At 40.9% G+C, this 24,197-nt stretch overlaps 2 long non-coding RNA genes across 2 annotated transcripts; both read right to left on the bottom strand.

Annotated features, from left to right (window-relative positions):
• LOC140693118 (uncharacterized) lies at window positions 1-23,757 on the bottom strand. Its single transcript, XR_012068791.1, has 4 exons — window positions 23,536-23,757; window positions 1,445-1,619; window positions 1,171-1,268; window positions 1-219 (listed from the first exon to the last, which is right to left on the bottom strand). It is a non-coding gene; the product is annotated as an uncharacterized lncRNA (long non-coding RNA).
• On the bottom strand, window positions 5,272-14,514 carry LOC140693120 (uncharacterized). Its single transcript, XR_012068794.1, has 3 exons — window positions 14,392-14,514; window positions 7,113-7,188; window positions 5,272-5,532 (listed from the first exon to the last, which is right to left on the bottom strand). It is a non-coding gene; the product is annotated as an uncharacterized lncRNA (long non-coding RNA).
• Window positions 23,758-24,197: the final 440 nt, after the last annotated feature.

Below are 24,197 nucleotides of genomic sequence, written 5' to 3'. Positions count from 1 at the left end.
TTAAAGGAGGAAGAAGGAGGCAGAAGAGGGGAGAGAGGAGAGGAGATGTGACCACAGGATCAGGGTCAGAGGCACACAACCATGCTGACCTTGAGATAGAGAAAAGTGGTCACAGGCCAAGAGACGCAGGTGGCCTCTGGAAGCCACAGAAGTCAAAGATACAGGTTCCACTGGGGCCTTCAGAAACAGACGTGCCAACACTTTGACTTCAGCAGGCTTCTGCGTTCAAGAAAAATACAAGGTTATATTTGTGTTGTTTAGAGGAGACTTTTTCTTTTTTCTTCCTACTACCATGATATTTGGGGATACTAGTTAAAACAGCAACAGAAAGCGAATACAGTAAGCTCCTTGAAATGTTCAGAAATTGCAGATAACACTGGACTGTCCACTCTGATGTGGGATTGGGCTTATGTGAAAATCAAAAAGACAGTGTGACCTTTGCTAACATCTGCTTTTCTCATTTTTAGGAAGAGAACAGTAAGTCAAAACTTCTGTTGTTATTATTTTAGACAAGTGTCTCTTAAAACATTATGTAACCCTGTGCCTTAGGACCCCAAGGGAGTCTCTGTTCTTAGAAGAACATGGATTCGGAGAGATAGGGTCTTACATCTGAGTCCCACAGTGGTCTCTTATTGGCAATGAGAGCTTGGGCAAATCAGTTACCCTCTTTAAGCCACAGGATCTTCATTTGCAAAAGGAAGATAAGAATAAGGATTGTTTGGGTGATTAAATTGTACACAGATACACGCACACATACATATATGTACAACATTAAATACAGTGACTAGCACATACTAGGCACTCAACAAATTTCTGTTATGGATTTTTAAATGCATATATAAAAGGAGGAGAAATTTGCAGGAAGTTGTGGGAAAACTTAGTTCATGGCCCCAAAAAGGGCCATCTCTCAATGGGCTCTGATCCGTCAGTCCCCAGTGGTGGGCTAATAAGCAGAGACTATAGCACTTGAGGATTTATGTTAAACATAAAAAAGAAGGCATTTAAACATAATTATTAAACAGCAGGTACGTTTATACTGTTGGCTGGATCATCTTATCTGGAGAGCTTTAATAAGCAGAGAGTCTCCCCTGTTCTAGAGATGGCCACGCAGGAAAATGATGTGGGTGGGTGGGCCGTTCTCACCCCAAGAACACATGACTGAGTACTCACGGAAGCAACACCTCTTGTATGTTATTCCAGATGGACTGTCCTCCCATGATTATTGTCAGCTGTGTCATCAGTTCAAGGAGACAGCCACTTGGGTCACACTGGAATATTAGAAAGAAAATCTCATTTAAATTTTAGATAGCTCTAACATGAAATAAAGTCATTATTTTATGCCTAAAAAAATCAAAGGATCAGAGAGTAAAGACACTCTTCTTTGGGCAACTAAGAGAAAACCTGAAACAGGTTAGACTGTCAGAACACAAAGCTGTATTCACACCTCTTCATTTCTGTATTTTTACAGCCAATACAACAGATGTCACGGATAAGTCACAAATCTGCCCTTAAAGAATGTGATGTAGAAACACGAGGAGTAGTAGTTGACAAACTGGAACAAGAACACCTTCATGGCTGGGTTATTCTCATAGTCAGTCTGGTCCTTGGGAGCTCTGCAGCTAGAATAAAGAAAAGGTAAGTCTGTAAATCTGTGAACGGCTTTGAAACCCTAATCAAAGCCACGGACACATGAGTTAACACGCTAAATATGTATGTGTATATATATATATATATATACGCAATTCACACTGTTTTATATCAGCTGTTTTGAATTTCTTAACTTATCCACTATGTTATTTCCAACTGTACACAATGTTGTAAGAGTTTCTCCCACTAAGAACGCAATATCCCACAAGGCAAAAAAAAAAAAAGTCACCCGTTCCTTAAAATTTATAAGCACAACAGTATCCAATGGTCAAGAACTGTCCTCTGTCAGGTGTAATTTGAAAGAAAGCTACTTCTCAACATCCTGCTAAATAAAATTCTCTTGTCTCCCTGAACGGCAGTAAGGTAGGACTATTGAAGAAGACAAACAAAACACGGGGCAACTTGCTAGAAACATTTGGGGAACATAAAACGATCATCCTCCTAGTTCAGAATTTGAATTGGTCTTAGTATTTTCAGAAGATGACCACTGAGCAGACCACTGGGAGGACCACCCAGCCACATGCAACGTGTGGGAAGCACTTAACTTAGGCCGCTAAGCCGCTGGGTGGGATACAAGCCAGAGAGAAGAAATATTTATTATAGAAGCCACAGCTGATGAGAATGGAGCTACACTAACAGGAACAGCATGGGGGGAAGACACATAACAGTGTGATTAATTGTCCTCTCCGTAACGCGCAAGCAAATCTGCCACTGGAACCACGACCCTCTTCCACTTATTTGCAATACAGAGACTATTTACTTTCAACAATAGGGTACATTATCTAATGTAATTGAAATTATTATTAAACACTGACATATTTACACAGAGCTTGGACATTCTAAAGCGTCCTTTGTCCCTTTTACTAATGCAAAAATGGAGCTAATTCACTTCTCATATAGGCTAGAGAAAATAGGTTTGCAGTTGAAGTTAACTAAAGACTGTAATGTACTGCAATTCAAGTTCCTAAAAGATAGTCTCTGTTTTGACCTGGTTCTAAAACTTGTGTAGAAATTATCTCAGCTGCAGGAGGACCTTACCAGAGTCAGTCATCATGACTGACACGTTCTCATATATGGCGTTCAGGGTCATGAAGATGATAAAACTGATGAGGGAAGCAGTGATGGGCGTGGCCCACCTGCACAGTCAGGTACTTTTGGATTGGGTCTGTTCCACTCAGGTTCTTGGGAAGTTTTGCAGAAAATACAATGAACACTGAAAGTCCGTAGACAATGATCCCAATAACTGAAGCAATGGTCAACAGGACCTGACAACCCAAAAACCCAGCAGCATGAGACTCACTAATGATCGTATTTTTACACAGAAAACTTGCCCCCAACCCAGCTTAAACAGAAAACATGCATGTGTTGTAAACTTCACATAAACGTGAGAAGTGATATAAATCGCACGTAAATGCCATAAGAGACGTGAATATCAGGCATGTTAAATTTTAGTGGAGGAGGAATGAAAGATGTCAAAAAGAATGAGTGCATCCACTAATGTAACACGCTGGCAGCAGGAGCAGCTGTGTGCAGGGCATAGGGAATATATGGGAACTCCACTTTCTGTGAATTTTTCTGTAAACCTAAAACTGCACTAAAGAAGAAAGCCTATTAAGTATATTTTAATGGGTCAAAATGGGGCAACTGGTGGCATGTTCTTTTGGAGGGAAGTCTGTGATAGCAGAACAAATGAAAGTATCCCTTCTACATCTGTAGAATTACTTATGTTATGAACTAGTTGTAACCCATGAAGGGGATATGCTTCCTTTCAAGGGGGAACCTATCACTGATTCAGGGTTCAGCAGGTGCTAGCTGTCGTCTTCATTCTGAATAGAACCAGTGAAGCTGTGGACATGCCCTGAGGGAAACAGTAGAAGTGACAGCAGGTCTCTGCTGATGAAAGCTTCACATGCTTTTCACACTCCTTGAGATCTTAAAATGGCAGGTATCCCTACTCCCTGCATTTGCACAAGATTCATGTCCCTGATCCACTGTAGTTCTGACTGTGTGGACCCAAGGGCAGCGGGGGTGTCTGAAGCATAATTTGCACGTGGCTAATAGGGTTTCAGTTCCTCACTAGGCAGGTTTTTTTCTGGCCACTGAAGAATGCGCATTAAAGATCCCATTTTTAAACTGTTTTCCTTCCATCTACCTTCTTGGTCATAGTCCAGAAGCATGTACTCAGTGTCCCTGGCTGCTCCTGATGGCAGCCCCAGAGAGAAAGCTACAAAGAATGTGAATTTCAGGACTAAGTGAACCACATCATGTTATTTATAGTAACAGTGGGCCGCTGGCTTGCACCTGCAGGGGAGAGCAGTGGGAGTGTTTACAAGCACCTCCCGGAGCCACACTCCTGCATCTGGATCCCAGCTCCGAAGCTAGCTGTGGGGCCTTGTGTAAATTTCTTAACCTCAAGGGGCTTCAATCTCCTCACCCATATAATGGGGGAATAACAATAGCAATTTATAGGACTATTGTGATGAATCAATTATTTACTAATTGTGAAAAAATTTGGAACATTAACCACAGGCATGTGAAAAACTCTACCTAAGTATAAGCTATGAATATGGTGACCAAAGTCTTAAAAAGGTGTTTTTCTTAGTTTTTAAGCCATCAGTTTGTAGAGAAAGCATTTTATTTTCTCCTCTACTCTCTTTCATCATCCTTTTCTTCACAGTTAAGTCTTCATGCTTGTGAAAGGAATAACTTTTTGGTGTGTGTGTGATTAAATGTGAAAATTAGTTAAGGCTGAGAAAAATGTATTATAGAAGGTATATTAAGCCTTCCTCTCTTGTACAGCACATAAAGGCCATTTAAATAGTATGCATTTTTAAAAGTCTGCATAATAATTTTTTAATTATATATGAAGTAAACATAATAGTTAAGAATCCTTAAATGCTTACTATTGCTTCAGCACACATCTATTTTTCAAAATCCTCACAATCATCCTGTGGGGAAGGTAATATTATATCTTTTACAGATGAGGAAATAGAGCCACGTGGAGATGATGCAATTTGCCCCAAATCAAGCAACTATTCAGTGAAAGTACTGAAATTCTCAAAGAGCCCAAAGACACACTAACTGTATAGCACTGTCTCCTACATGGTCTGTAAAATCAATTCTAATTCATTTCAGAACTTTTACAAACTTGACACATTTCCATTTTTCTTCCAAGCACTTAATGGGTTCACTATTTCTTAAGAAACAGGAAAGCTTTCCATTCTCCTTCCTCAAGTTTCTTCTTATTTATCACATTTTCTGATCATAAATTTAACATTTGCTCATTAAAGAAAATTTGAAACTACTCAGTAGTGGACAGAATTGCTGTCCTGGATCTGTCCCCAGTCTTAGAAGAGGACCCAGAACTTGCTATAGGATAAGTAACCTCTATTTTGTTTATAGTCCTGTGATTTAACCTCGATTGACCCACTCTTTCTGAAGCACCAGAAGTAGATCTCAGTTGGTTTAAGACAAATAATACCCCTCATAGTATTGGCCTCGCACATGATTGGAGAATTGGCAAATAACCCAGGAAGAGCCACTATTATGTGAGGAGATACTTACTGGTGCCCATGTGAACCATAAGCTTCCTCTATTAAGAGAGGAAGCTGCCAAAAGAGACCTGTCTTGGTTTGGATGGATGATCTGGGATGCTGCGTGCCTAGAAGCAACATGCTGAGACATCTTTGGACACAGAATGAAGACAGGACAAAAGCAGCCCTTGACATCATCTGGGCTAGGGTATCTCTCCTTGACTGAAGCCAGACCTCAGACCTGAGGTTTTCATTTACAGGAACCAATAAATCCCATGCATCCCCATTTTTTGGTTGTTGTTTAAACACATTGGAGATTGATTTTGTCACCTACAATCAAAAGACTCCAAATCTGAAAATGAATAAAAAAAAAATAAGAATAATGCTTTGACCTATAGACATAATTTCTTCAGAACGGTGCATTGTTTGTATATTACAAATCATTTTATATATTAATTTTATTCTCAAATCTATCATAAGCATAACACTTTGACATGTCATAAAATATTTTCATGGACACACTTTTTCATGGCTGCATACTATTCTACTTTGTGAATAGTTGGAAGAATATTTTGGCTGAGATTTTATATATGTCTGTGACTTGCATCCATAATGACTTTTCCCTGTCATTTTGAAATAATTCCTGATTAAAAGTTTTTCAAAGCTGAATTAGTGGATTAAAACATATGAATATTTTTGACTCTTGATATCAACTGTCAGACTGCTTTCTAAGAAGGCTTGAGGAGTACACCAGAAATTAACACAGCATTGTAAATCAACCATACTTCACAAAAATTATCCAGTAACCTAGGCATGGGATTGGTGATCACTGACATTTCATCCTCATAAACAGAGCTGTGTCACTTGAGAGGTGGAAAACTATTTCATTTTGATGTGCACTGAGTGAATTACCATTGAAGTGTGACATCTATTTTTTCCTTTGTGAATGTGTGTTCATCTTCTCTGCCTTCTACGCTCCTGAGATATTTTGATGTTACATTTGAAGTGATCTGAACTCTCTATGTATTGAAGGAATTAGCCCCTTGTCGGATTTGTAAACAAATAACAACCTCTGGTGTTTTGTTTAAAATTAGGATGCTTATGATGCATGGAAATCTTTGTATAATTTCCTCTGAAACTTACTGTTCATCTAGAGGTTGTATACTCATCCATATTTATTTCTAGTTTTTTTTCTAATTGTGTTACTTTTTAAATGTTTCTGGAATTTATCATAATATATGTTTCACTGTATGATTTCAATCTTTTCTTTTCCCCCCAAGTAGCTAACAAGTGTTCCATTCACTGAATAACCTTTATTTATCTCCCTGATTTGTAATGCCTTCCATCTCTTATAGTAAATTATTATTGATATCAGAGCCCATATCTGGACTTCCTGCCCTACTTTCTAATCTGGCTATTCTTGAACTAGTAAAACTCTCATTATCTTATTAATTATTATATTGCTAATATGATTTTATTCACAATAAACCCAAATGAATTTTATAACTTCTGATATTTTGGAGATATGATCTTTTAATCTAGAATCATGTGATTAAAGCATCTTTTATATCTTTCAGTAGTTTACTTTTATTTTTTGATAGTTCCTACTATTCTTTTGTTAGGCTATTCTTAGACATTTTACCTAGGTTGTTACACTTGGAAAATTTTAGAAATCTTAATGCCTCCATCTGGTCTCTTAATCAGACCCTGGAGAATCCTAAACCACTGATCTGATTTGAACAAATGAGGTGAAAAGAATTGGGGGAAGCACTGTGAGCAGAAGAGACTGTGGAACCTCCAGAGTGGCGCCCTGCGTTGGCTCAGATTTTCTCTGGAAAAAGTTTTCTCTATGAGACTACATAGTTCCCAACTTGACTTTCAGTTTTCTCAGCATTTCACATTAGATTTTAAAAGTCTGTGGTAGGTTCTTACCAAGAAAAAGAGCACTTGCACAAAGGGTTATATGTATACACTTTCCCCAGGTGGTAAATGGAACACGCTCTTCTTCCTTATTAAAAAAACAAATTTAGTCAATCAAGGGATTACACCAATAAAATGCTATTTCTCCTTACTGGTCACTAAATCCTAAACATAAAAAGAATAATAATAATTTTCAGACATTGCCTCCTTGTTTGTAAATGCATGGGTTTTTTTCCTGTTTTTCTTTTTCCTTTTCTTTTCTGTTAACGATGTCAAACACACAACAAAATATGTACAGTGTTCGTTTTAATACTATTTTTTGAAAATGCACATGTGAACAGTAAACTGTCCCTGCCATGGTCTGAGCACCTGACGAGGCCAAGCTGTAAAGCTCTATTCCTTAGCTTGCCTTTGATTTCAGAAGTGACGGTAGTTACAGCTTAGAGTCTGTGCAGGACAGAAAGTATCACAGGTGTCTGCAGCTAAATGGTCTCCACTGTGTGTTTCTTGGTTGAGCTTTATGTGTTAATTAGCTACAACTATGAAGTTTAAGAGTTTCCATTTTAGAGTTTATATTTAGAATTTTTTAACAGATGAAATCAGTTAGACTCAAGATTTAACTGGATTATAAAACCAGATATAGTATAATAATAGCTGTAACTAAGTACATGGCCCTTCCTCTGTGCCAGGAAGCCTTCCAAGTAGATTCTGTACATTACTTCGACCCGTCCTTACCACTGTCATGAAGAAGCAACTCTCTTATTCTTATTTTATAGGAAACTATGGCACAGAGAAGTTAAGTTGTCCAAGATCACTCAGGAAGCAAGCTGCTGTGTTCAAATATGAATTTAGGCAACTTCATTCCCAAGATCTCACTACCACAACGCTGGCCTCTCTAAACAATGGAGCATGCTTTCACAAGTAAAGTAAAATACTTCAAATACAAAACTAAAAAAAAAAAAGGCAATTTTTTAAATAAGGAAGAACTATAAAGTTAAATGAGTCTTCATCTTCAATTTTTCAACAAGCATGTTCCAATGAAAATTTAAACTAATTAGCTGGCAATTTTAAATTTAAACTTGGTAGTTTAAATGACCAAAAAACTTTTCTTCAGTATTTTTTGTATGCTGCCAATATGATAAGTTTTTTGTTTTTCAGGACTCAAAAGCATTATGAACATCTAATTTTGTCTAAGATTCAGCTTTCATCTCTGAATGTACAGTCTTTCACCAACATATGCTTTTACCCCCATCTTCAGTTGTAAACAATGGGAACTATTCATAATGGGGATTATTAGAAGCTTATTACATTGTAAAAGACAAATGTCACTTTCTATTGGTAGCTGAACCTCATTTTTTTCCATTTATAAAAGAGGATTTTGACCTGCTTTCTCCATATCTTTTCAATGCCAACATTATGTAGATCTGTGATTCATTTATTAAATCTATATTTGGAGACATTTTCAGATGCTCCTAATAAAAGCATTTTTTCCAAGTGTTATTCATGCTCATAACCTTCTGTCCTGCTGCTGCTGACTGCAAGAACAAACAGCTCTAAATTATCTCAGCTGATGGAAAGAAGCAATAATACAAATGACTCAAAAATCATCTTTTCATAGCTCTAGAATGTTGATACAAAGATATACAGTTTTATTTTTTTAATTTTGCAGCAGGAGTGGCAGCAATAAATTTACATTTCCAATTATGTAACATGACTAGCTCAAACACTGCTCAAACACTGATGGCACCTCAACAAATGTTTCCCTGCTTCTTCTACCCTTTCTCTGACTTTAGGATGAGAGCCATGCTTCTTTGTGCACATCCCAACAGGAAGGGGTAGCAGTGACTGGGACTTAGTTCAAGACAAAGGGGCACTTAGTCTACGATGAAAACGAGGCCGCATGTGAAAAAATGGGAGTCAACTATAAAAACCAATTTGTCTTTCCTTCTACAACTATGTCATTGTAGCTAATTTATATTTTGCATTTTTTTTTGGTGTTATGAAAGGATACAAATCAATGCCTCTTATACACTTATACCAGTCTTTTTCTTTTCCCCCTTTTTACTGTTATTATGAAGGAAGGGCCTCACTTCTCTTCTGTGTCCACCATTCCAGGCAGTGCTCCTTCACCTTGGCTGCACATTAGAATAACCAGAGGAGCTTTAAAAACTTCCCTATGCCAGAATGCACCCCAGGCCACTAAGTACCATCAGAGTTTGCAGTGATGGAATCCAGGCACCAACATTTTTTAAGGTCCCCTGGTGATTCCAACATGCAGCCAAGGCTGACAAGTCCAGAAGTAAACAGACTAAAGTGCATCTAAACAGCACCCGCTCTTCCTGGGTAATCTCATCTATCTCCACGTGGGGACACCGCGCCTCCTATTCTGGTCGGACTTGTTCTTCCTGCTCAACCGTGTCCCATTTGTACTCAAGTTCTGCCTGGCGCTGCTTTCAGAACTCCAATAGTAAGGTGACTAACATCGAGAGAGAACAGCAGAATGTGGATCTTCAGTGATGACTGATGCTTCAGAAATCTGTACTTAATATTTATTACACTTAACACTTTGGTAAATGGTTAATAAAATCACATTATATTTATAGGTGATACTAAAAAAAAATGAGTTAATACCTTTTGTTTAAGAAAAAAGAAAATGTAGATAATTTATTGAACTTTTGGAAACAGACTAGCTCTCTAGCTCAAGGGAAAGGTATTAACGTGATGGTCAGAGGTAGGTGACTGTGTCTGATGCTAAAGTACCTGCTACCAGCACATTATGCCCACTAAAAACACAAATATCGGGGGGAAGGGTGGGTATAGCTCAGTGGTAGAGCACGTGCTAAGCATGTACAAGGTCCTGGGTTCAAGCCCCATTACCTCCATTAAAAAAAAAGTAAAAAAAAGCACAAGTAACTGTCACAATTTAAAAGCACTGAACGGTGCACCCTCCAAGCCTTCTCCTCACATCCCTCTGTCTCTTCTGTCCAAAGGACCTGAGGGTGGGGAAGGGGATGAGAATGCTTTAGTAGCCCCTGCATTTCTATTTTCCACCACCACAGTCACACAAACTTTAAATAATATTCTTAAATATGGAAAACTGCCATTTTCCTCAATCATCGGTAAAGTAATTTTTAGAAATCGTCATTCTGTTTTAAGACTCGTAACTTCAAATAGTAGACAAAAACAACATGAAATGTTAATTGAAAATGTGGCTTCAGGGGAAATCCCCTAAGCCCTTCTTCCCACCAGACTGTTACCCCTAGGCCCCAACTCTAGAGAAATTGCAGAATAACCACTGTGCCCTCCACCATTGTACCTGAGTCTGTACAATGCTCTGAGAATAAAGAGGAAAAAGACACAGTCCCTGCTTCCGGGAGCTCCTAGGTGCACAGGACTCATAGTGAAGTGATGGCTGAGGAGGCGTGTTAAGAGGGCTTGGAGAACAGTCAGCAGAGGGTGCTCAGGGCAGAGAGCCGGAACTGTAGCCAAGGCTCTCCCAGAGGAGGGAACCACTGTGCTGAGTTCTGAGATGCCCTAGAAGTGATCAGGTGAACGTATAATGTTAAGGCCATTTCTCCCTGGGGAGCTGCGCATGCAAAGGAGGGAGGCCAAAGAGAGCCAGGTCCCTTCCAGGAACTGCAAATAGTCTACAAGCGAGCACAGGGTGCGGGAGGCAGATGAGCAACCAGGTGGAGAGATCACAGGTGCACATCTCAAAGGACTCTGTGTGCCTCCAAGGTAGAGGAGACATGCAAAGTGATCTAGAAAGAGACAAGATAGAGGCAGGGAGGACTATTGGCAGGTTCATGTGGAGGCCTGCTGAGGCCCTCTCAGGAGGAGAGAGAAGAAAACATTTCAGCAGGTGGACGGATTGACCACAGGTGTGATGGAAGGGCAGGAAGAAGTCAAAGATGCCGGCCAGTGGTAGAGCACGTGCTAAGCATGTACAAGGTCCTGGGTTCAAGCCCCATTACCTCCATTAAAAAAAAGTAAAAAAAGCACAAGTAACTGTCACAATTTAAAAGCACTGAACGGTGCACCCTCCAAGCCTTCTCCTCACATCCCTCTGTCTCTTTTATGGCTTTGGCAGTGTCTAAATTATAGTGCCATTCCCTGAAATAAGAAGGGCAAGAACCTCCTAGCGGAAAACATAGGCAAAACATTATCTGACATACATTTCAAAAATTTTCTCCTAGAAGAAATAAAAGCAAGAATAAACAAATGGGACCTAATGAAACTTACAAGCTTCTGCAGAGCAAAGGAAACCAGAAATAAATCAAGAAGAAAACCTATGGAATGGGAGAAAATTTTTGCAAGTGAAACCGACAAAGGCTTGATCTCCAAAATATATAAGCAGCTCATATGACTCAATAAGTAAAAAATAAACAACCCAATCCAAAAATGGGCAGAGGACCTAAATAAGAAACTCTCCAAGGAAGACATAGAAATGATCAAAAAGCACATGAAAAAATGTTCAATATCACTAATTATCAGAGAAATGCAAATCAAAACTACAATGAGGTATCACCTCACACCAGTCAGAATGGCCGTCATTCAAAAATCCACAAATGACAAATGCTGGACAGGCTGTGGAGAAAGGGGAACCCTCTTACACTGCTGGTGGGAATGCAGTTTGGTGCAGCCACTATGGAAAACAGTGTGGAGATTCCTCAAAAGACTAGGAATAGACTTACCATATGACCCAGGAATCCCACTCCTGGGCTTGTACCCAGAAGGAAATCTACTTCAGGGTGCCACCTGCACCCCAATGTTCATAGCAGCACTATTTACAATAGCCAAAACATGGAAACAACCTAAATGTCCATCAACAGGTGACTGGATAAAGAAGATGTGGTATATTTATACAATGGAATACTACTCAGCCATAAAAACCGACAACATAATGCCATTTGCAGCAACATGGATGATCCTAGAGAATGTCATTCTAAGTGAAGTAAGCCAGAAAGAGAAAGAAAAATACCATATGAGATCACTCATATGTGGAATCTAAAAAAAAAAAAACAAACAAAAACAAAGCATAAATACAGGACAGAAATAGACTCATGGACAGAGAATACAGACTTGTGGTTACCAGGGGGGTAGAGGGTGGGAAGGGATAGACTGGGATTTCAAAATTGTGGAATAGATAAACAAGATTACACTGTATAGCACAGGGAAATATACACAAAATGTTATGATAAATCACAGAGAAAAAAATATGACAATGAGTGTGTATATGTCCATGAATGACTGAAAAATTGTGCTGAACACTGGAATTTGACACAACACTGTAAAATGAGTATGAATTAATAAAAAATGTAAAAAAAAATACAAACCAATTTGAACCTGTTGAAAAGACATTTGCTCAAAACAGCACGGTAGCAATGAAGTTGCTCTGGCTGGCAGGGACTTATTGGATTCCTGTGAGTGCTGGACTCCTCACATGGAATTCCCTTGGCACTCCAGGACGCCTGTGGTTGTCCCCATGGGTTTGTGGCCATATGTGTCACACACAAGTCTCTGGCTTTGCCACAATTTCAATGCCTTTTTTGGCTTATGAAAGGTTTTGCACTCAAATGGAGTTTTCTTGAGTCCACTCACTGATGTCATTTACCAGATTTATAGTCCAGATCTGACATTCTTGACTCTTAAAATCTTGCAGACATTCAAATGTTTCAGGTTTGGATGTGTATTCACCTCTGGAGGCCTGGACCATATTCGATAAAGCCACCCGGACAAGTTCAGCAAAATGCAAAGAAATTTTTCTCTCTGCTAGACTGAAATGTCTATGAAGGTATAAAAACTTCTGCATCTACAAATGTAGGGAACCAACTCATCAATAACATATCTATCCGTAATGCATGGACATTTAAAAAAAATACTGTATTTACTCCTATCAAATTCTTTCTGGCTTTTGCCAAATTGTGTCCTAAACTGTAAGGAAAGTATATAAATTTAGAGAATTTTTGACCTTTTAAGAGAAAAAGGAACCCTCCTACTCGGTTGGTGGGAATGTAAATTGCACAGCCACTTTGGAGGACAGTATAGAGTTTCCATAAAAAACTGAAAATAGACTTCCGTGTGATCCAGCAATCCCATTCATGCGTATATTTCTGGAGAAAAATATAATTCAAAAAGACACATGCACCCCAATGTTCACAGCAGCACTATTTACAATAGCCAAAACACTGAAACAACCCAAGTGTTCACTGACAGATGACTGGATAAAGAAGTTGTGGTATATTATATATATATATATATATATATATATATATATACACATATATGCATGTATATACACACAGATATACACACATGAACACACACACACAATGGAATACTGATCAGCCATAAAAAACAAAATAATGCCATTTGCAATATCATGGATGGACCTACAGGTTATTATGCATAGTGAAATAAGTCAGAGGAAGAAAAACAAATATTCTATGTATTAACTTATATGTATATATAAAAAATTGAACAAATTAATTACTATAATAAAACAGAAATAGACTCACAGGTACATAGAACAGACTGGTGGTTACAAATGGGGAGAAGGAGGAGAGGGGAGGCAGGGAAGGTGTAGGGTATTGAGAGGTAAAAATTACTATGTATAAATTGGATAGCTTACAGGGCTGTATCATACAGCACAGGGAAATATAGCCATTATTTTATGGTGACTTTAAATGGAATATAATCTATAAAAATGTTGAGCCTCTGTATTGCACACCTGAAAATATTATGATGTAAATCAACTATTCAATTACAAAATTTTTCATCAAAGTTTTCTTTTCATATTATTTGCAATAAGTTAGAAGCCAGAATTGTCAATAGAAACATAGTGTAAGTCACAATTTTCCAGTAATACCATTTAGAAAATAAAAAGGAACAAGTGAAATTAATTTCAGTAATAATTATATTTATCCCAAAATATCCAATATACTATCATTTCAAAAGTGTGATTGACACTTTTAAAACTTATTAATAAATATTTTACATTAGTTTTGTTGTATGAAGTCTTAAAAATCTATTATATATTTTCCACTTATAGAACATCTCAATTCAAAATAGCCACATGTGGCTAGTGGCTACTATACTAGACAGAGCAGATTACACCATTCACACTTCTGATAAATTACCTTCTGTTACTTATTTTAAAAACTTGCAGAAAAGGCTTTAGATATTCCCTATATCAAACAAAGCAACCTTGACGGGTGGGGAGTATCTTCATTATAAAGTGAAAAATAAAGGTAAGAGAGCCATGGTTACATGTATGTTAATGTAACAATACCTTCTTAATTCATTCAGGGCTTTACAATCTTTCTTCATATGCCAAGGATTCACTGTCACTGTACAATATTTTTCACTGTTATTATCTTTGGAATTGAGAGGCTTCTGATGAACCTGCTTTGTGCATCTGTACATAAAAGAAAACAACAAAACAGCTACAAGAGCTACAGTGAATGCCCCCCCATTAATTTAGAAGAAGTCTCACAGTATTTCCCAACATAAAGGCTAAAATATAATTCAGAACACTTTGTGATGGTCAGCATGATTTTAACAAAAAAGTAGATAATTACCTCCCTGGTGTCAAAGCTCTTTCAGAGGTGGGCACCCGAAATTTAGTAAAAATGATTTTGCATATATCTTTGAAAGAAATGCTAAGAAATGATCTTTTCTGTTGGAAATTAGCCTGCTTTTACATTCTGCAGTAGGCATACGTGTTTACAAACCAGGCAGGAACTGGATCATATTTTACACATACTTTAGAAACTGATTTGAATTTTGCTCTCTACCTGCAAGGCTATTTCTTACGTAATTACATAAGCTGGCCACTATACTAAATTTTGTTTCACTATTTGCTTAATCCTCACAACAACTCTATAAGCTGCTATTATTACCCCCATATAACAGATAAAGAATTTGAGGCAGAAAATAATTTGGGTAACTTGGTAACTGGTGGAGCTGGGTAAGACTGCAGCCAGTCTGACACTCAAGTCCATTCTTCTCACCGATGTCTGATACTGCTACCTACATTCAGCAATGACAGCTGAATTCATATTTAAGTGTGTCATTTCTAAAAGCCAAAGCTCTATTAGTACTGCTGTGTAAATTATTCTTTTGAGATGTGATTGCCAAAAAAACAAAAACAAATAAAATCAGGGTGCCACTGAGTGGAGGGCGAACTGCATATGGATGGAAAAAAGGGGACTTTGTGAGGACACAGTTGCACAACTCTAGAAATATCTAAAATGGCTGATTTGTGCAATTATAATTTGTGAATTTTATGGCCTGTAAATTACACCTTAATACAGCTATTAAATTAAGAAACTGGATACCAAATTAAGCTAAAACACATATATATATTTCACACAAAGAACAACAGGCAAATATCATTATTTACTGCACCATTCTTTCTTGCAGCTTCCTTTCCTCACCCGTTCCTGAAAGGATGACTCATTTTATAATATTTTAAATTATTTAGCAAATAATTTTTGACAGGCTACTATGTACCCAGGACTAATCTAGGCACTTGGAATAGATCAATAAACAAAACAAAATTCCTGTCCTCACGGAGCTGGGTTGGAGTCTAGCTGGGGTGGGGGGTGGAGATGACAATTCACACGAAAGAGAGGCAGAGGAAGTGGCATGTTAAGAAAGAGGAACCATGGAAAAAATAAAAAAAGGGCAAGGTAAAGAGAGTTTAGGGTATGGGATTATGGTGATGTTGTATTAAATACCAGAGCAGGCCACACTGAGGACTGAGGTTAGAAATAAGACTAGGAGGTGAGAAGTCCCAGGTAGACGGAATAACCATCACCGAGGCCAGCGTGCACCTCGCATGTTCCAGAATGGGGGCACTGCTGGAGCTGCGGAGAAGGGTCAGTGCAGATCCTGTATGGCCTTGGAGGACGTTGCAAGGACTGTGGCTTTTACCCCGAGTGAAATTGGGAGGCACTGCAGAATGACGACACAATCTAACTTAGGTTTTCAAGGCTCACTTGACTGCCGGGTGAGAATAGTCAAAACGGGTCAGAGATGAAAGGAGGGAAGCCTCTGAGAAGGGCTGTGCAGGAGGAGAGGACAGTGGCTCAGGGCAGGGAAGCAGCAGTGGAGGCAGGAGCCATGGTGAGAAGTGGCTGGGTTCTGGATCTGTTTTAAAGGCAGTGTTAAACCAGATCTATTGACAGAATTCATGTGGTATGTCAGTGAAAATCAGAATAACTCCAAGTTTTTTGACCCAAGCAGCTGGAAGGATTAAGTTTCCACTAACTGAATGGGGGATGTTGCAGAAAGGACCAGTTTGGGGGGTTGGACGACAAAGAGCTCAGTTTTTACACATGTTGATTTTAAGATATCAGAGTTCCAAGTGAAGATGTCAAATCAGCAGAACATTGTAAGAGTTCAGAGTTGGAGAGAAAAATTCTAGAGGGAGGCAGAAATGTGGGAATCATGGGTCACACAGGTGGTAGAGGAAGACATGAAACCCAGATACTCAAACATTAAGATAACCTGGCATTAACCATAGAAGTTGTCCTTGAGGGCCTGCCTACTAGGTGTGGATATCAGTCCTATTTCCCAACCACTCGAATTTTATAAAGGAACTTACAAATGAATTCGTGCAAGACACTGCCTCCAGTGGGTGGATCCAGAGAAGGAGTGGGAGAATGGGATGCTGCACGCTACTCCTTACGGCAGAATATATGTGTGTGTGTGTGTGTGTGTGTGTACGCATGTTTGTGTGCACAGGGTGATGAGACATACCTAGCTTAAGAAAAAGAGCTAGTAAGTCTAGAAGCCGAAAGATGAAAGAAAATCCAGATCTGGTAGAGGGAAGAGGGGAAACACTGTGTACTGTAAGACATATCCCCATACTGCCATTTCCCACAATCCTATCAGGAACACAGTTGGAAAGGGGGGAATTATGTAGATACGTGTGATGTACACAAACTTTCTGACTATGTAACACTGAACATCTACATATGTAGCAAGTTAATGATATTTATATCTGCTTCAAGTTTAATAACAAGTTCACAACAGAGGGAAAATAAAATATTGAGGACTGGTAGGAGTATCATAGAAGGACTTTCAACGCTCAGAATGGAAGCAAAATCAGCTTCACCCCACAAAGAATGTCATTAAGTGTCAAGAATGTTTATATTTGCTTAAGAAATTGAGAGTTACAGCTTCCTGCTTTAAAGAATTAACTTTAAGACAGATACCATACTATAAGCAACGTCTATACTGGAGCTTTCTTAAAGCTATTTTTAGTTTCTGCTTGTTCTGATGTACTCCAGACACTCTGCAAAGAAAACCTTCTTTTCAAAGGCTTAAAGGAATAAAAAAAGAAATAACACTGCATTCTTTTCAGTGTTCTATGTACTGAAAGACACTTGCAAATGAAGCACCCAGCCACAGGTCTACATTTTTAACAATAAAGTCATTTGCGCAATTTTTCAATTGCTATGTGGCTTTGTGTCAGTCTCTCACTAAGAAGCAGAATGGAGTACCAGAAAATGACACATCAGGTCTATAACTACAGATGTGCGAGATGAACTTACACCAGGAAACAGCTAAGTGGGAGGGTAAGGTTTACCTTTTAAGTTACCGTAAGTGCAGTTACACCTGCTCCCTGCTTCCCCTGTGAAGTGAAGAGCTAGTCTTTTCTAGAAAAGCTCTCATTCTGAGAACTGTCTTCTTTAAAATATTCGGAGATTCTCTTTTAAGGTTCTTGCACTTTTAAGCCTTTCCCCAACTCTACATCCTATAACAAGTGTTAAAATTATCCAATAACCTATTGTTACAGAACATGCTCTACAAAAGCTGAGGTTTCCCAGGGTTTGGATCCCAGAACTCTGCTACCAGATAATCCTAAAGCCTTCCTTCCATAATTGACTCTTCTGCCAATTCCCAGCTGCGGGCAAATTCGGCTTCTCAGACCAGGTAACTTAATAATTCTGCCTTCAAACACTCTACTGTCAGTAAAGGAACTCTCAGACAGAAAGCACACAATGCCCCTAGTGAGGGTTGCCTCCTTCAATCAATCAAGATGCCATCACCAAGCAAATATTTAAACCTACTGCAAAACCTCTGAAGACAACTTACAAACAATATACTTTCTATGGAGGCATACTATTTGCTCTGGAATAGTGATTTCCAATGGAAGGAACAAAGGAGCACATGACCCAAGCAATTTTTTAAAACTGCACATAACTATCCCTCTTCACGTGAGGATTCAGGCAAGCCCGTCTTACAGGCCTAGGTGTAACAGAATGACAGCACCTCTAGGAGTAGGTTGAAAAGCAGCGAGGTAGACTTCTAGTGAAAGGGGGTGATGTAACAGGGCCCATCGCCCACTTACCTCCCACCACAGGACAATCATCTCAGATCGAGAACAAACACTTTGGGAAACAGAGGTTGTTTATATTTTTATGGATTTCTGGTGGAAATAATGCCCTGAGTCATGTGAAGTTGTGGCTGCCAAATTGAACAGGGGACTGGACATTTTCACATTCAGGACAAAAATAGCCCCCGGATAGCCACCATATCTGCTCTCCCCTTTGCCTGTTCACCCCAAGAGCTGCAGGACTCTCCTGCTTGCAATGACACCCACCAATTCTCACAAATTCTTGCCAAGTTCACGTCATCAGCTGGTGATGTCAAAGTCACTATTTGTACTGCTATGAAGTCCCTCCATTACTTTATATCCCTTCTATTTTCTCTCTTGTCTTCCTACCTACACTTGCATACACAAGATGGTTACTGCACTAACATTGCCTCTGTAATCAATCCAGGATATAGGAAGTAGAGATTCAACTGTAACCAGTCCCAGAATACTTGTCATGCCACTCTAGTGTCCCAAAAAATACTCTGGCATCCCTCATCTCACACAAACAACCACTGCACTACTTAGAGGTTGTAAAATTAGAGGGCTTTCTCTACTGGGAAACACTGTGGCTTGTGGTAGAGTTGTGATTTCAGTTTTGGCAACTGGTTACAGGCAAAAAGACATGGTCCACAAAATTTCTTCAAGTGTTTGGAATTTAAACTTTCATTAGATACAGAGCCGGAGGACTAACCGTAATCTATGAACATATGGTCATATTATCAAATAATGTTCATGTCTACCTTACAGACATGTAAGGACTTGGATTACACCTGCAGCCTCTAGGCCTTTAGAATTGGATGTGAAGCATCCTGTGAAATAAAAACCTCCTATCCAGTCACAGAACACCTTAGAGGCAACATCACACTAATGTCACTGAATACATTAGTATAGTCCATGTATGGTTAAGTTACAAATCCAATTTCTCAGAGATGGAAAGGAGATGTCTAGAAAACTGGAAAAGCCCAATTACTAAAACAGCTCAAAAGTTAATGCAGACTCCTACACCTCCCAGAGCAGAGGGCGGAGGGGGCATTGCCCACCACACTGTCCTTCCCCAGGACGTGGCATGTGGGGAAGCAGGCATGAATGGGTGGCTGGGACTCGGAGGTGGAGAGGTGATGAAAGCAAGAGTGGAACTGCTCTGGTCCTAGAACAACAGAGCTGTAAAATGCTCGGCTTCAGTACAACCCACTCCCTTTCCCACTTTCCCTCCCACCTATGTGACAAACAGAACATAACCAAGCACTTTCTGCCCATGATGGTGACTACTAGCAGGAAAGGGACCAAGATAAAAGCATGTCTTATAAAAGATGTCTGATTTTAAGGCTATGTTATAAACAATGATCAGCACTGTCAGAGTGGGACACTTGTGAGGCGCTCAAGTAGGGAGGAGGAGGTTGAGGATCCATTTCCAGCACTTAAATGTGTTTTATCACTCCTATTTCTGACCTTTCCTTTGCCACTTTTTGAAGCACTGCCATCACTGGCAGGTAAAGGGGCAGCAATGTGACTTGGCCGTTTGGCTGATGGGGCTACATTTCCCAGCACTGGAATGAAAAGGCACTGGAAGACGATCAGCTGGATGATGTGAACTGTGGTCCTGGCCTGTGCCAAACACTAACCAGGTGACCCTGGGTTAGGCTCTTAGTCTCTCTGGGCTTCCGGCTGTTTACTTATAAAAGAAGGTTTTGTCATTGCACAAATATATCCAATATGAAATGTAACGTGAAAGTCAAACATAATGACAATTCACCTGCTTGCCTCAGGAAACTGTACAAGCACTGAACACTATGTGAATGTAAATACAGACTTAAGAAAACTATTGAGGTAAAGCGCTAAACTGAACATGGAGATAAAGTTTTATGGATTTTCTTGACTTTCTTTTTTAATTGCAACACTGAATTAATAGTTATTAGCTATAATCCACACCACCACCCTGCGAATAAATAAAGTAGGTAAGCACTGCCTGGATGCATGTTTTGTCCGATGCTAAGCAGGGTGAGGGGTATAAAGGAGGCTGAACAAGGTAGTCTTCTCCAGTTACCAGCTAAGTGAGGAAAAACATTGGAAACCACCCAGGGATGGTACCAAGTCAGTACTCAAAGCCAAGATTACAGGCTACTGATCATAAACAGTGCAGGAATACAAAGAGGAGCTAGAAGTATTTGGAGTAAATAGGGAAGACTCTATGAAGGGGATGGGGCTCCAACTAGTTCTCAGGGCAATTGTAATCTGTTTTAACTGAGGACTGGATAGGAAAAGGCTGGTGACTCCTGGTTTTTAATAAGGCACATGTTACCATAGGAGGCTAAGTTACATAATAATTGGAACACATAAGCTAAGTACAAAATGATGATGGGTCGAGACTACCTGACTGAGATCTGGTTGTGTTAACTCTTTGACTTGACTCTAGATGTTGGAGAGCCAAAACTGTAGGTTGACTGAAAGGGGGGGAGAGAATATCCAAGAATTCAGCAGAAGGAAACAATAACGTATCAGGGATGAAAGCTCTTCATCAGAGTATCAGCAATCAGAATAGACACTTGAAACCAAAAACATACAGTTCAAGAAGCTGACAAAATATGGAGGGTGGTGAGAAAAAGATAAATCAAAGACCACTCCAAGCCTTTGGGTATTTAAGACCGGAAGAATGATTATCCCACTGAATAAGTGGAGACGCTGCAAGAAGAAAGATTATGAAATCAGCTTTAGACATGTTGAATCTGACGTATGAGCTAAGAGTAGGTTTTCTCTAAGAAGCTCAAAATTCAAAACTGAAGCACAGATGTAGAGTACAGGCTTAAAGATGCAGATGGACAAGACATGATAAATCTCCTAAAAGAAAACATAGGCAAAACATTATCTGACATAAATCTTAGCAACATTCTCCTAGGGTAATCTACCAAGGCAATGGAAATAAGAGAAAAAAATAAACAAAAGGGACGTAATTAAACTCATAAATTTCTTCACAACAAAGACAACCATAAGTAAAACAAAAGTAAACAACAACCTACGAATGGGAGAAAATATTTGCAAATTATACGACTAACAAAGGCTTAATTTTCAGAATATATAAACAGCTCATACAACTTAATAACAAAAAAACAAACAGCTCAATCCTAAAATAGGCAGAAGACCTAAACAAGCATTTCTCCAATGAAGACACAATTGACCAATAGGCACAGGAAAAAATGCTCGATATCACTAATAAACCGAGGAATTCAAATCAAAACTACAATGAAGAATCAGCTCACACTAGTCAGAATGGCCATCGCTCAGAAGTTCATGAATGATAAATGCTAGAGAGGCTGTAGAGGGAAGGGTACCCTCTTACACTGCTGGTAGAAATCTAGTTTGGTGTAGTCATTATGGAAAGCATGGAAATCCCTGATAAAACTAAAAGTAGACTTACCCTATGACCCAACAATTCCACATCTGTGTACATAACTGGAAATAACTCCAATGTGAAAAGATACCTGCTCACCAGTATTCACAGCACCACTGTATACAATAGCCGAGACATGGAGGCAAGTTAAATGTAGTAACAGATGACTGGGTAAAGAAGTTGCTGCATATTTATACACTGGAATACTACTCTACCATGAATAGGACAAAATAAAACCATTTGCAGCAACATGGATGGAGCTAGAGATGGTCATTCTAAGTGAAATCAGCCAGAAACAGAAAAATACCAAATGATACAACTCATATGTGCAATCTAAAAAAAGAGAGAAAAAGACAATGTGAACTCATCTGCAGAACAGAAACAGACTTGCAGACTTAGTAAACAATCTTAAGGTTACTAGGGAAAGGGGAGTTCAAGATTTACAAATGTTAGCCACTACATATAAAAAGAGATTTTAAATAAAGTTTCTTCTATATAGCACAGAAACCTATGTTCATTATCCAGCAATAACCTATAATGAAAAAGCCGATACAGCCACCAACTGAGGAAGCAAGAGAAGAAAGGAGAGTTAGTTATGCTGGGCTAGAGCCCACTTCTAAAATCCTTGTCAGCCACTGATGCTGCCCCGAGTACACTGAGCCTTCCTCCCAGGGACAGGCTGACATGACATGTGTCCTGCAAACCTGGGGCAGCAGAGGCCGTCCACAGGTCTGGCCCTGGGGGAGATGGGAGCAAGTCCACCTGCTTCCCTTGGGGCAGCATCCCTCCCCGCAGCCTCCGCCACCTGACTGCACCGCGCCTGCCTCTCAGGAAACCACTGGCTTGAAAACAAGTGATCCACGAACCTGGGGCAGCGGCAGGGAGATGGGCAGCGACCTGGCAAGCTGGTCGACTTGCCCCCATCTTCCCCACGGCCTGTCAAGGGCTCGGCCTCTGCTGCTCCAGGCACGGTCCCCAGGTCAGCCTGCTCCTGGGAAGAGGGCGCGGTGTGGTCGAAGGGAGTGGCGGGTTATGGAGTCTGACCATGGGGGCCCGTGGATTTGCTTCAAACTCCCCAGCGCATGGCCTGAGCTTGGCCTCTGCTGCCTCAGGTTCGTGGAACTCAGGTTACAGGTCAGCCTGCTCCTGGAAGGCGGGTGCTGTGCTGTCAGGGAAAGGTGGCGGCTGCTATGGCGGGATTGGGGCTGCCCTATGAGAGCGGGGTTGCAACAATTTCCCGCTGCCGCTGCAGCCATCCCAGCACACTGATCACACCGAGCCCACCTCCCAGGAGCAGACTGACCTGTAACCTGAGTCCCACGAACCTGGGTCTTTAGAGGCCGCCCCCAAGGTCAGGCCGCGGGTAAGATGGGAGCAAATCCAGGGGCTCTCATGGGGCAGCCCCCATTCCATCCGAGGCCCCGCGACCGCACCGCACCCGCCTCCCAGGAGCAGGCCATGATCTGAGGGCCAATAGGAGATGCTCCGGAGCCGTCCGGCGCCCTCCCACCTCCCGGGGCTGTACCTGATCTCCTAAACCCGGGTTTAAGCTGCGGCACAAACGCGAGGTCCAGGAACTACTAATAGCGGGGTTACCACGAACCACAGCGGGGCTGGGACCCGCCTCAGGGTCCTAACGGGACGCGCAGCCGGGACCTCACCTCCGCACCCCTCCCTGGGCGCCTCCTCAGCTGCACAGCCCAGGCGTCACCCGCCGGCTCCCCGAGCAGCGCGCCCCCACCAGCGCCCTCTTAACTGTCCGGCAGCGGCAGCCGAGCCGCGGGCAAGCGGCGGCCCAGGCCCCAGGCCGTGTTCCTCTTCCAGGAGCTGGTCCAGGAGCAACCGGCTGCCGCCAGCTTCCACGCGTTCTGGGTGGGTTCCGGCGTCCGCGCGTCTGTCCGTCTGCGCGTGCGCGCCCCTCCTCCTCCCGCCCGCAGCGCAAACTGCTCGGGTGGGTCTCCTGCTTTACCGGCCCTGGCCGCTGGGGCCGGGAGGAGCCAGGTGGGGCCCCTCCTGCTTGTCCCGCCGGGTCTCCATCCCCAGAGCCTTCACCCAGCCACTGACTGGGTCCTGGCACTGAACTAGAACCACGACTGCCCTGGGCCAGGCCACACCCCGCCAGCCCCACTTCCCCTGCACACCTTTTCCTCCCTGTTACTACCTTCCCACCCCTGGCCAGGCCCAGTCTCCCACCAGACCTTGAAGACACTGCTCCTTCTCCTCACACCGAGGTCCCTGCCCTGACACTCCATCCTGCTAGGTCCTAACCTATGGCCCCTACACCCACAAGCTTACCCCTCATATCTCAGCACAGGACACCCAA

This window comes from Vicugna pacos, unplaced genomic scaffold, assembly GCF_048564905.1.
Source record: "Vicugna pacos unplaced genomic scaffold, VicPac4 scaffold_19, whole genome shotgun sequence".
Lineage (NCBI taxonomy): Eukaryota > Metazoa > Chordata > Mammalia > Artiodactyla > Camelidae > Vicugna > Vicugna pacos.
Note: the sequence above shows the minus strand (reverse complement) of the source record. Positions and strands in the feature narration are given on the sequence as shown.